The sequence below is a fragment of the Scyliorhinus torazame genome, chromosome 5, assembly GCF_047496885.1.
Source record: "Scyliorhinus torazame isolate Kashiwa2021f chromosome 5, sScyTor2.1, whole genome shotgun sequence".
Taxonomy (NCBI): Eukaryota; Metazoa; Chordata; class Chondrichthyes; order Carcharhiniformes; family Scyliorhinidae; genus Scyliorhinus; species Scyliorhinus torazame.
In genome coordinates, this window is record NC_092711.1 from 158399671 (window position 1) to 158411950 (window position 12280).

The window sequence follows — 12280 nt, forward strand, 5'->3', positions numbered from 1 at the left end:
TAAATGTACTTATATGGAGATTTTCTACTCTTGTACAGGTTTTAGTGAGTTTAGATTTGTTGATCAGCACTTTCAGGAAAATTGGGAGGGAAAGTAAGTGAATACAGTCTGTATATTACACACACTTTCAACAAAAGAACAAAGAACAAAGAAATGTACAGTACAGGAACAGGCCCTTTGGCCCTCCAAGCCCGTGCCGACCATTCTGCCCGACTAAACTACAATCTTCTTCACTTCCTGGGTCCGTATCCCTCTATTCCCATCCTATTCACGTATTTGTCAAGATGCCCCTTAAATGTCACTATCGTCCCTGCTTCCACCACCTCCTCCGGTAGTGAGTTCCAGGCACCCACTACCCTCTGCGTAAAAAACTTGCCTCGTACATCTACTCTAAACCTTGCCCCACTCACCTTAAACCTATGCCCCCTAGAAATTGACCCCTCTACCCTGGGGGAAAGCCTCTGACTATCCACTCTGTCTATGCCCCTCATAATTTTGTATACCTCTATCAGGTCTCCCCTCAACCTCCTTCATTCCAGTGAGAACAAACCGAGTTTATTCAACCGCTCCTCATAGCTAATGCCCTCTATACCAGGCAACATTCTGGTAAATCTCTTCTACACCCTCTCTAAAGCCTCCACATCCTTCTGGTAGTGTGGCGACCAGAATTGAACACCATGCTACAAGTGTGGCCTAACTAAGGTTCTATACAGCTGCAACATGACTTGCCAATTCTTATACTCAATGCCCCGGCCAATGAAGGCAAGCATGCCGTATGCCTTCTTGACTACCTTCTCCACCTGTGTTGCCCCTTTCAATGACCTGTGGACCTGTACTCCTAGATCTCTTTGACTTTCATCCAGTAACATAGACATATATCTGTCTGGCAGCCTGCATGAAGATTTTCAGATCTCTGTGTCCAGGACAGGAAGTTTGGATCTGTCAAACAGCCTGAATCAGCACCTTCAGGAGAATTGGGAGGGTGAATATTCGATACAGCAGAGTGAGAATGGAGGGAGTGTGTGTGGGATAGAGATTTCGAGCATTTCAGGGAAAGAGAGAGGAAAGAATGTTCGATATAAACTAGAATTGTCTGTTCTGAGTTTCTATCCTGTACTGACAATGATTACTATTGTAAAATCTGTTTGCAGGAAGTTAGAACGAGAGGAGTTTGAGGCCGAGATCTCAAACTAAATATCACGTCAAGAACTGACTGAGTCACTCAATTCTTGGGAACTAAAGATCATCGGCATTTGAATCTAGAAGGAGAAATGCTTGTCTATTCTGTCTGCTTCAAGATATTTTAAACATCAGTGTGTCTGGAAAAGCACTGAGACACACACACACACCCATGTGAGACTGTTACAGAGCACTGACTGTGGAAAGAGCTTTAACCAGTGACACAGCCTGAAAAAATACTACACCATTCACAGCAGGGAGAGACTGTATAGGTGTTCTGTGTGTGGATGAGGCTTCAACTGATCGTCCAACGTGGTGAGACGCAAGATCACCCGGACCATGGAGAAACCATGGAAATGTGAGAATTGTGGGAAGGGATTCAAAGGCCCGAACGAGCTGGAAAGGCATCAATGCAGTCTCACTGGAGAGAAGCCGTTCACCTGCTCTGACTGTGGGAAGGGATTCACTCAGTTATCCAGACTGCAGAGACACCAGAGAGTTCACACTGGAGAGAGGCCGTTCACCTGCTCTGACTGTGGGACGGGATTCACTCAGTTATCCAGACTGCAGAGACACCAGAGAGTTCACACTGGAGAGAAGCCTTTCACCTGCTCTCAGTGTGAAAAGAGATTCACTCACATTGGCAACCTGCGGAGACACAAACAAATTCACACTGGGGAGAGGCCGTTCACCTGCTCTGACTGTGGGAAGGGATTCAGTCAGTTATCCAGACTGCAGAGCCACCAGAGAGTTCACACTGGGGAGAGGCCTTTCACCTGCTCTCAGTGTACAAAGGGATTCACTGACATTGGCAACCTGCGGAGACACGAACGAGTTCACACTGGAGAGAGACCGTTCACCTGCTCTCACTGTGAAACGGATTTCATTGATGGTGTCAGGCTGCAGAGACACGAACGAATTCACACTGGGGAGAGGCCATTCATCTGCTCTCAGTGTGATAAGGGATTCATTCAGTTATGCAGACTGCAGAGCCACCAGAGAGTTCACACCGGGGAGAAGCCGTTCATCTGTCCTGTGTGTGATAAGGGATTCACTGAATTATCCAGCCTGCAGAAACACAATGTCACTCACACCAAGAGCAGGCCCTTTGAATGCTCTGACTGCAGGAAGGGTTTCAAAAGCTCACAGCTACTGATGTCCCACCAGCGCATTCACTCTGAGGAGAGACCGTTCAGCTGCTCTCATTGCACAAAGAGGTTTAGAACATCATCCAACCTGATAAAACACGAGCGAGGTCACACCGGGGAGAGCCTGTTCACCTCTCCGACTGGGAAAAGATTCACTCGGTCATCACTTGCTGAGCCACAATGTCACTCACACCAATGAGAGACCCTTTAAATGCTCCGACTGTGGGAGTGGGTTTAAAAGCTCTCTGGTACTGATGTCCCACCAGCGCATTCACACTGAGGAGAAACTGTTCAGCTGCTCTCTCTGCACAAAGAGGTTTCAAACATCATCCACATTGCGGAGACACCAGTGAGGTCACACTGGAAAGAAGCCATTCACCTGCTCTCACTGCGGGGAGGGATTCACTCAGTCGTCCAACATGCTGAGACACCAAAGGGTTCACAAGTGATGATGGGTTAAATTCTGCTGTTATTCCTGCTGTTAATCACACCCAGGACTGAAGTGGGTGGAGGGATTTGTCTTCTCATCAACTCATCCTGCTGCTAGGATGTGGCGATCCTGGCGAACTACTGCTCCCCGGACCTGGAATACCCGACTGTGAAGTGCCGTCCATACTACCTTCCATGGGAATTCTCTTCTGCGATCATCACGGCGGTCTACATCCCACCCCAGGCGGAAGTGAAGAAGGCGCTTGATGAATTGTAACCGCTATAAATAACAATGAAGCAGAATACCCGGAGGCCTTGTTCATTGTGGCCGGGGACTTTAACCAGGCCAACCTCCAGTGTACTGCCAAAATTCCGCCAATACATCTCCTGTCCCGACAGGGGCCCCAACATCCTTGACCACTGCTACACAAACATCAAGGGCGCCTCTCGATCCGTCCCCTGACTGCACTTCGGAAAATCGGAGCACAAGACGGTGCTCCTTCTCCCGGCATACAAGCAGAAACTGAAGCGGAGAATCCAGTTAAGAAGGTCGTGCAATGCTGGTCCGAGGCAACAGAAGAGCTCCCACGTGACTGCTTGGAGTCAGTGGACTGGTCCATATTCAAGAACTCAGCAGCCAACCTAAACAAGTATACCAGCACCGTCACAGACTTCATCAGCAAGTGTGTAGAAGATTGTGTGTCAAAGAAGGTAGTATGTACGTTACCCAACCAGAAACCATGGTTTAATCGGGAGATTCACTCCCTATGGAAGGGCACGTCTGAGGCATTCAAGACAGGCGACCCTGACCTAATCAAAAGATCTAGGTATGACCTCCGCAAAGCCATCACAGACTCCAAGAGACAATACCAGGTCTCCCAAGAGACAATACCAGACTAAGCTCGAATCACAGATTAACGACAGGGACTCTCGATGATTGTGGCAAGGCTTAAATAACATAATGGGTGCAAAGTAAAGCCGAGTAGAGTCTTCAGCAGCAGCGCAGCCCTCCCCGACAAACTCAATGCGTTCGATGCTTACTTCGAGCAGGAAACCAACAAACCTTGGACACACCCATGCCCACCGTCATAGCCTCCAAAGCCAGATTGGCCTTCTTGAAAGTGAACCCTCGGTAAGCGACAGGTCCTGACGGGATCCCTGCCATGCACTCAGATCCTGCGTGGACCAACTGGCGAGTGTGTTTGCGGACATCCTCAACCTCTCCCGACTCAGTTCCGAGGTTCCCACCTGCTTCAAGAAGACCACCATCATACCGGTGCCAAAGAAGAGCCAGGCAACGTGCCTCAATGAATACCATCCGGTGGCCTTGACATCGATCATTATGAAATGCTTAGACCACAGCTGGAGTAATGTGTGCAGTTTTACTCCCCTTACCTTAGGAAAGGTATTGCCACAGAGGAACAGCAACAAAGTTTCACCAGACTTGTTCCAGGTTTGACAGGACTGTCCTATGAAGAGAGATTGGGGATACTAGGTCTTTTTTCTCTGGAGTTTCAAGGAATGAGGGATTTAATTGAAACTTTAAAAATCCATAAAGGAATAGACAGAGGAGGTGCAGGCGAGATGTTTCCCTGGGTTGGAGAGTCTGGAACCAGGGGACACAATTTCAAAATAAGGGGGAAGCCACTTAGGACCGGTCTCGGAGGAGACATTTCTTTACTCCGAGGGTTGTGAATCTTTGGAATTCTTGACCCCAGAGGGCTGTGGGAGCTCAGTCACAGAGTGAGTTTAAAGCAGAGACTCACAGATTTCTAAATCCCAATAACACAAAGGGATATGGGGATAGTGGGGGAAAAGGCATTGAAGTGGTTGACCAGCCATGATCGTATTGAATGGTGGAGCAGGTTCGACGGGCTGAATGGCCAACTCCGGCTCCGATGATATAAAGATGGGTAGGAAAGTAAATTGTGAAGAGGACATAAGGAGACTACAAAGGGATATGGATGGGTTAAGTGAGTGGGAAAAGATCTGCCAAATGGAGAATAATGTGGGAATATGTAAATTTGTCTTGTTGGTCAGAAGAATAAAAAAGCTTATTATCTAAATGGTGCATGATTGCAGAGCTCTGAGATTCAGAGGGATCTGGGTGGCTGAGAGCATGAATCACAAAAGGCGAGGATACAGGAATAACAAGTAATTAGGAAAGCTATTAGAATGTTATTGTTTATTGTGAGGGGAATTGAATACAAAAGTAGGTTATGCTTCAGTTATACAGGACATTGGTGAGCCCACATCTGGAGCACTGTGTACAGTATTGCTCTCATTTAAGGAATGATGTCAATGTGTTGGAAGCAGTTCAGGGAAGGTTTACTGGACTCATACCTGGAATTGGAGGCTGGTCTTATGAGGAATGATTGGACAGGCTGGGCTTGTGTCCGTTGGAGTTTTGGTGACTTGATTGAACCACATAAGATCCTGAGGGGCCTTGACAGGGTGGATGTGGAAAGGATGTTTCCTATTGTGGGAGAGTCTAGAAATTGGAGTCACTTTAAAAGTAATAACTTGCCCATTTAAGGCAGAGGAGAACTTTTTTCTCTCAGAGTGTTGGGAGTCTTTGGAACTCTCTTCCTCAAAGGGCAGTGGAAGCAGAATCTTTGAATATTTTGAAACTGAGTTGAATAGATTCTTGATGAGCAAGGGTGTGAAAGATTATCGGGGGGTCGGTGGGAATGTGGAGTTGACGTTACAATCAGATCAGCCGTGAATGTATTGAATGGTGGAGCAGGCTCGAGGGGCCGAGTGGCCTACTCCTGCTCCTAATTTGTATGTTATCACATCCTTTATAATAGATTTTAGCATTTTCCCTCCTACTGATGTCAGGCTAATGGGTCTGTGGTTCCCCGTTTTCTCTCTCCCACCTTAAATATTGGGGTTACATTTACCACCTTCCAATCTGCAGGAACCATTCCAGAATCTATAGAATTTTGAAAGATGATCACCAATGTATCCACTATCTCTCCAGCCGCCTCTTTCAACACTCTGGGATGGAGAGCAGCAGCTTTTGGGGATTTATTAACTTTCAACCACATTAATTTCTCCAGTACTACTTTTTCACTAATACTAATCTCTTTCAGTTCCTCGTGCTCACTGGTCCCTTGGGTCTCTCATGTTTTTGGGACGATTTCTGTATCCTCCTCCATGAGACAGACACACATTGTTTAGTTTCTCTGTCATTTCCTTATTCCCCATTATAAACTCTCCTGTCTCTGCCTGGAATGGACCCACAATGGTCTTTGCTAATCTTTTCCTTTTCGCATTCCTATTGGAGCTTTTCCAGTTCTCCCCAGTTTGCTCTCATATTCTATTTACTCTTTATGAGTTTTTTTGATCCTCCTTTGCTGAATTCTAAAACAAGTTTCCAATCCTCAGGGTTACACTTAATTTGGCAATTATATGAGTGATAAGATCTCTTATTTTATCTTCAAAAATGATCCCAAGATCTGGTTGATTGGAGGTGTCCAAAAATACAACTTTATTGCTAATTATCCACCTTGAGTCTCTTGCATAAAAATAAATCAAAACGTAGATCAAATAATACATCAAAACATATCAAAGAGAGTTAAACAAAAACATAAGAAAATGTTGGGAAATCAATAGATGGTTCAGAATTTCTTAAAGCAGGAATACAGAACAAACTTTAGTCATGAAACTTTATTCTTAAAGAAATTCTTATCAATGGTCTAACCCCTTATTGGTTTCAAATTCTCAGCTGAGGCTTCATGATTTATTCAAAAAACTCTCTGTCACTTGGAGCATGATTTGTTATCCAGGCGTTGGTCATTACTTAAGATTCATTAATGTCTATCAAATTAATTAAATGTCTACATGTTCCCGCCACGTGTACCAATCCTTTGAAGATAAGATGTTCTGCATTAACCTTGCTTGTTGCTACATTTGCTACATTTTGTAAATGTTTCTGTTGCTAAGGCTGCGATACTTTTTCATTACTAGATGTATTTGTAGAACAATGGTTTATTTGTTAAGAACGAAATGAAATGAATGTGTCAGAATCTAATACGGTTTCAAGAAAAGTTACATAAAAGCCCTCGTAATGAATAAACAATTGTTCTTTTCTTGAAACCGTATGAGATTCTGACACATATTAAGTTGCTGTACAGCAATTCTCATATCTTTATCTGAAACAATGACTTTGCCTTGTGGATATTCCATTTTCTGTCTGTATGTATACTGAATTTAAGAATTATACTACATCGATTCTTCAAGGTACCAATAAATCAGTGAAGCAATAAATTTGTAATCGATTAATGAGCCTCTTCCTTTAACCAGTGGAATCTTTAATTTTTCTTGTTAACCACAGTTGCGTCACTTTTCCTGTTGGATTTTGTTTCTTAAAGGAATCTATATTTTTGTAAATATGTGATAATTCCTTAAATGCGACTGCCTGTGTATCATTACACATTTTATTGTAAGTTCCCAATCAACTTGCCCCTCCTAGCTTGACAGTTTCCTTCTGTGACAGAACCATGTAACCACCAAAGCCGATCTTCATCAAACCTGCATTCTTTGGGGTTCCAAACAGAAACAGGAACTATCTGTCATCTACCTTCCAAACACCCTTTCACTCTGTGATCCTGGTGAAATTTGAAGCCAAGTATTTGCCACAAGGCTCAAGAGCATCAGCCCACTGGAGGCAAAGTCGTGAGACCGGCCAGTCCAGCAGAACGAAACCCTCCGACCCTCCCCATTGACCAACTGACAGAATGAACACAATGCTGTTCTGGGTGTAATTGAGAGTAGCAACAATAACAGCAGAATCCAACCCCTGTAATCACTTGTGACCTTGTTGGTGTCTCAGCAGGTACAAGGAAACACAGAATCCCTTCTCACATTGAGTGCAGGTGAATGCTCACTCTCCGGGGTGAACTGGCTGATGTCTCCGCAGGGTGGATAAATGTCTGAATCCCTTCCCACACTGAGAGCAGGTGAACGGCTTCTCCTCCGTGTGAACTCACCGGTGGGACGTCAGGCTGGCTGATTGATTGAATCTCTTCCCACACTGAGAGCAGTTCAATGGCCTCTCCCCAGTGTGAACCCTCTGGTGTGTTACAGGGTGAATGACTGACTGAATCCTTCCCCACACTGAGAGCAGCTGAATGGCCTCTCCCAGTGTGAATGCGCCGATGAGCTTCCAGTGCAGATGGGGCTTTGAATCCCTTCCCACAGTCCTGGCATTTCCACTGTTTCTCCATGTTTTGGGTCTCCTTGTGTCTCTCCAGGTTAGACAATTGAAGCCTTACTCGTACAGAGAACATGTGTACAGTCCCTCCTCGCTGTGAAGCTCCGTAACTGGTTGAAGCTCTTTCCACAGTCAGTGCTCTGGAACACTCACTCAGGTATGTGTGTCCCAAAGAATCAAGTAACTGTCAGATCAAGATGTGATGTTTGGGATTTCTGTCTAATTCCTCCTTTTCTAATAACCTGGAAAAACAATTTACAAAATACATCACTGTCAGTACAGGTTAGAAACTCAGAACAGACAGTTCTAGTCTCTCTGGAACATTCTTTCCTTCCCCATTCCCCAAAAGCTGTAAATCCTGAAGGTGCTGATTCAGGCTGATTGACAGATCCCTGCTCACTGCTTCGTGTCCTGGACACCGAGACCATAACAAATAGGAGCTGCAGTCGGCCATTTGGCCCATTAAACTTGCTCAACCCTTTATTTGTCGTATGAGGAACGGTTGAGGACTCTGGGACTGTACTCGTTGGAGTTTAGAAGGATCGGGGGGGATCTTATTGAAACTTACAGGATACTGCGAGGCCTGGATAGAGTGGACATGGGGAGGATGTTTTGACTTGGAGCAAAAACTAGAACCAGAGGACACAATTTCAGACTAAAGGGACGATCCTTTAAAACAAATGTGAGGAGGAATTCTTTTAGCTAGAGGGTGGTGAATCTGTGGAACTCTTTGCCGCATTTGAGTTTTCCTCATTTGGGAAGGCCCACGTGCCTCGGACACCAACGACATGGCCGGTAGGGACAAGCCCCGTCATCAAGGTACCGGATTTAATTGGACATTATCGATCAAGGCCAAATCACTGAGTGTCTTTAAGACAGAGATAGATAGGTTCTTGATTAATAGGGGGGTCAGGGATTATGGGGAGAAGGCAGGAGAATGGGGATGAGAAAATATCAGCCATGATTGAATGGCGGAGCAGGCTCGATGGGCCGTGTGGCCTAATTCGGCTCCGATGTCTTATTAGTGTCACAAGTAGGCAGACATTAACGCTACAATGAAGTTTCTGTGAAAATTAAGGCTGAACCTATCCAACCTTGGCTCCCTTACACAATTGAAATCCGCACCACCCCCTCCCATAATCAGCTGGTGAGAATCCAAATCCTAGATTTGACCATTTTGAAGGCAGTGCTGGATAGATTCTTGATAAGCAAGGGAGTGAAAGGTTATCGGGGGGTCGATGGGAATGTGGAGTTGAGGTTACAATCAGATCAGCTGTGAACTTATTGAGGGAGCTGCTCCACAGTTTGGTTGTGGGATGCAGAATGTATTTATCCCAGAACCCCACTCATTCCACTTCCCCTTCTCTTTCCTCTTTTTCGGAGATCATGTTTGGCTGATCCCACATGCTATTTACACTTCTGAACCTTTTGGTGTTTGCTGCTACACGAAATCGGGCTGCCCTAAAATTCGGCCCCTTCAGTGAACCTCTGAGCACCCGGGACAAAACTGAATAGAACCGACCCCCCTAAAATTCGGCCGGTTCAGAAAGCCTCAATCACTGTATTAAGTTGATCTTTTCTCTACACCTTGCTATAACGTAACATATTCTGCAGTCTCCTTCCTTCTGTGTGTATGGTATGCATTGTTTGTACAGCATGCAAGAAACAATACTTTTCACTGTATCCTAATACATGTGACAATAATAAATCAAATCAAATCAAAAAAAGTACATTTACATCATCATCAAAACATATACACAAGGGCAGGCAAAGAATTATGCAGTCAATAGGAAAGACAATCTGGCGGGTGTCTATTCTGCACTGGTTCCCTGCTCACTTAAGGGATTTGGTTTTGCTTGACCTTGGATGCCCTCTCCGGGTCTTCAGAAGATGTCTCTCCCCTGGAAGGTGTTATAGTCTCTTTTGCAGACAGAAGATTAGGAGCAGCAAGGGGTTCTTCAGCAATCTCGGTTTCTGCGGATCGACCAGTAGTCGCAGTCACATGATCGGGTAGAATGGATGGCGGTTCATCCTGAGGTAGTTCTAGCACACACAGTACTGGCACATTGATGGGTGTCACTAACAACTGATCTGTGTCGTCTCCACACTCGCTCACCTTCAGTTTGCACAGTGTAGGAGACAGGGCCAGTTTCAGACAACACAGTTACAGGGACCCTCTTCTCGCTGGTGGAGCAGCTGCAGACCAAAACCTGCTCTCCTTGTCCAAAAAAGCATCTTTTGGGATTCCCTTCTCTTCTTCAGGTTTGTGACTGCTGATTGTGTTCCACTATCTCAGACGTCTCCAGGAGAAATGTTGATCAGATGTCGTTCTCAGCTTCCTCTTCAGTAGTAGTATAGCTGGGGAACTCTGAGTTGTCGTCTGTGTGGTGTTGCGAGACGTCGCCAAGAAACTGTTTAGACGCCAATTTAATGAACCTTGGTCCTTGAAGGTTTTCAGTGCATCTTCAAGGACTGGACAAACCTTTCGGCTCAACCATTTGTGGATGGGTGGTAAGGTGCTGATTTTATGTGTTGGATACCACTCATCTTTAGATAGTTCTCAAACTCCTGAGATGTGAATTGTGGACCGTTATCACTCACAATTTGTTCTGGTTTCCCAAATCTGGCAGGAAAATCGCATTGAGATTTTTGATGATTTGTTCCGCAGTTGTTGATTTCATTAGGACCACCTCAGGCCATTTGGAGTGTGTATCTATGACAACCATCAACATGTGCCCCTCGTATGGCCCTGCAAAGTCAATGTGTAACATCATGGTTGAAGTATCCCTGCTGCCAATGAAGGAAAACCTTTTGTGGCCCAAAATAGTTAAGGGCCTGTGGGCCGTTAGCAATGTGAAGTGACGACCACAGAGATATTGGTGAAATCTTCTCGCACCATAAATAATACTCACTGCCTCCTTCTCCAACTGGGCCTAATCTGATTCAGCACTTGTTAAGGTATGTGACAAAAGCTATTGGTCTTTCTTCCCCTGACGGTGGTATGTGTGACACCACCATCCCAACACCGTACGGCGAGACATCATTGGTAAGTTGTGGTGGTAACTTTGGGTTGAAATGGACCAACACTCCTGAATTCTTCAGTGTTTCTTTAACTGACTGATGTGCTTTTTCACTCTCTGGTGTCCATTGCTATGCCTGTTTTATGCACAACAAATTAGGTCATGGTTTAAGCAGGGTTTTGAATCAAATTTCTCATATTGGTTAATTAACCCGAGGAATGATCTTAACTGTGTTACATTCATTGATCGTGGATCCTCCATGATAGCCTCCATCTTCTTAGCTGCCTTCTGTTAGAATGGTGAGCAAATGTGGAGATTCAGCCTCAACATTCATTCGCAGATAAGCCTGCGATAGGTCAATTTTACTGAATTTCTGTCCTCCTGCTAGGCCGGTGAACAAAACCTCAATCAACAGTAGCAGGTATTGATCCACACATAAAACCAGATTGATGGTTGTTTTAAAATCTCCATAAATGTGTATAGTCTCGTCCTGCTTCATTACAGGCACAATAGAGGCTGCACAGCCACGAGCGGTGATGAGTTGACCAGTAGTTAATTAATACACTAATCTTCAATTAACACATTTGGTTAATATAAGATCCGATGTTTCAAAAAGACAACTTGTGGGAAACAATAGCTTTCTTTCTTACTAATTCAGCAATGAGCCTTATTCTTGACACAGACTTTGACAGAAAATGATGTCATGCAGTTTATTAAAATTAGGAAATATTCTTAGTTCAAATAATGTCTGGTGGCCCTGCTGTTTCTAAGAACATTTAGGTACAATGTTATTTTTAAAAATACATACATCTGTGTTATCTTCCTTGACCTTGTTATTTATGACAGGGAATACGTTATTAAAGTGATTGATTTTTAAAACTAAAATTGATTACCGAAGCCTACAGACAGTTTGCTAAATAACAACGGTGATTACCCTTCATTGGCTGTGAAACATTTTCGGACGTCCTGTGCAAAATTTTAATTTGTCCACGAATTAGATATATTACACTCAATTCCTTCATCAAGATGATAAATAAAAATTCAATCTTCAATTTCAATTTCTGTGATACCCATATATTTGTCACCATTTTGAAAACTCTTGTGAAAATCCAAACACTGTGTCCTGAATGATTTGATTCAAAACACAGCGAGTTGTTGTGATTTGGAATGTGTGCCTGAAAACAGCGCAAGAAGCAGTTTCAACTGTTGTCTTTCAAAAGGGAACTGGACAGATTCTTGAAAGGACAGGAAAATTGCAGGGTGATGGTTTTAATTGGATAGCTCGG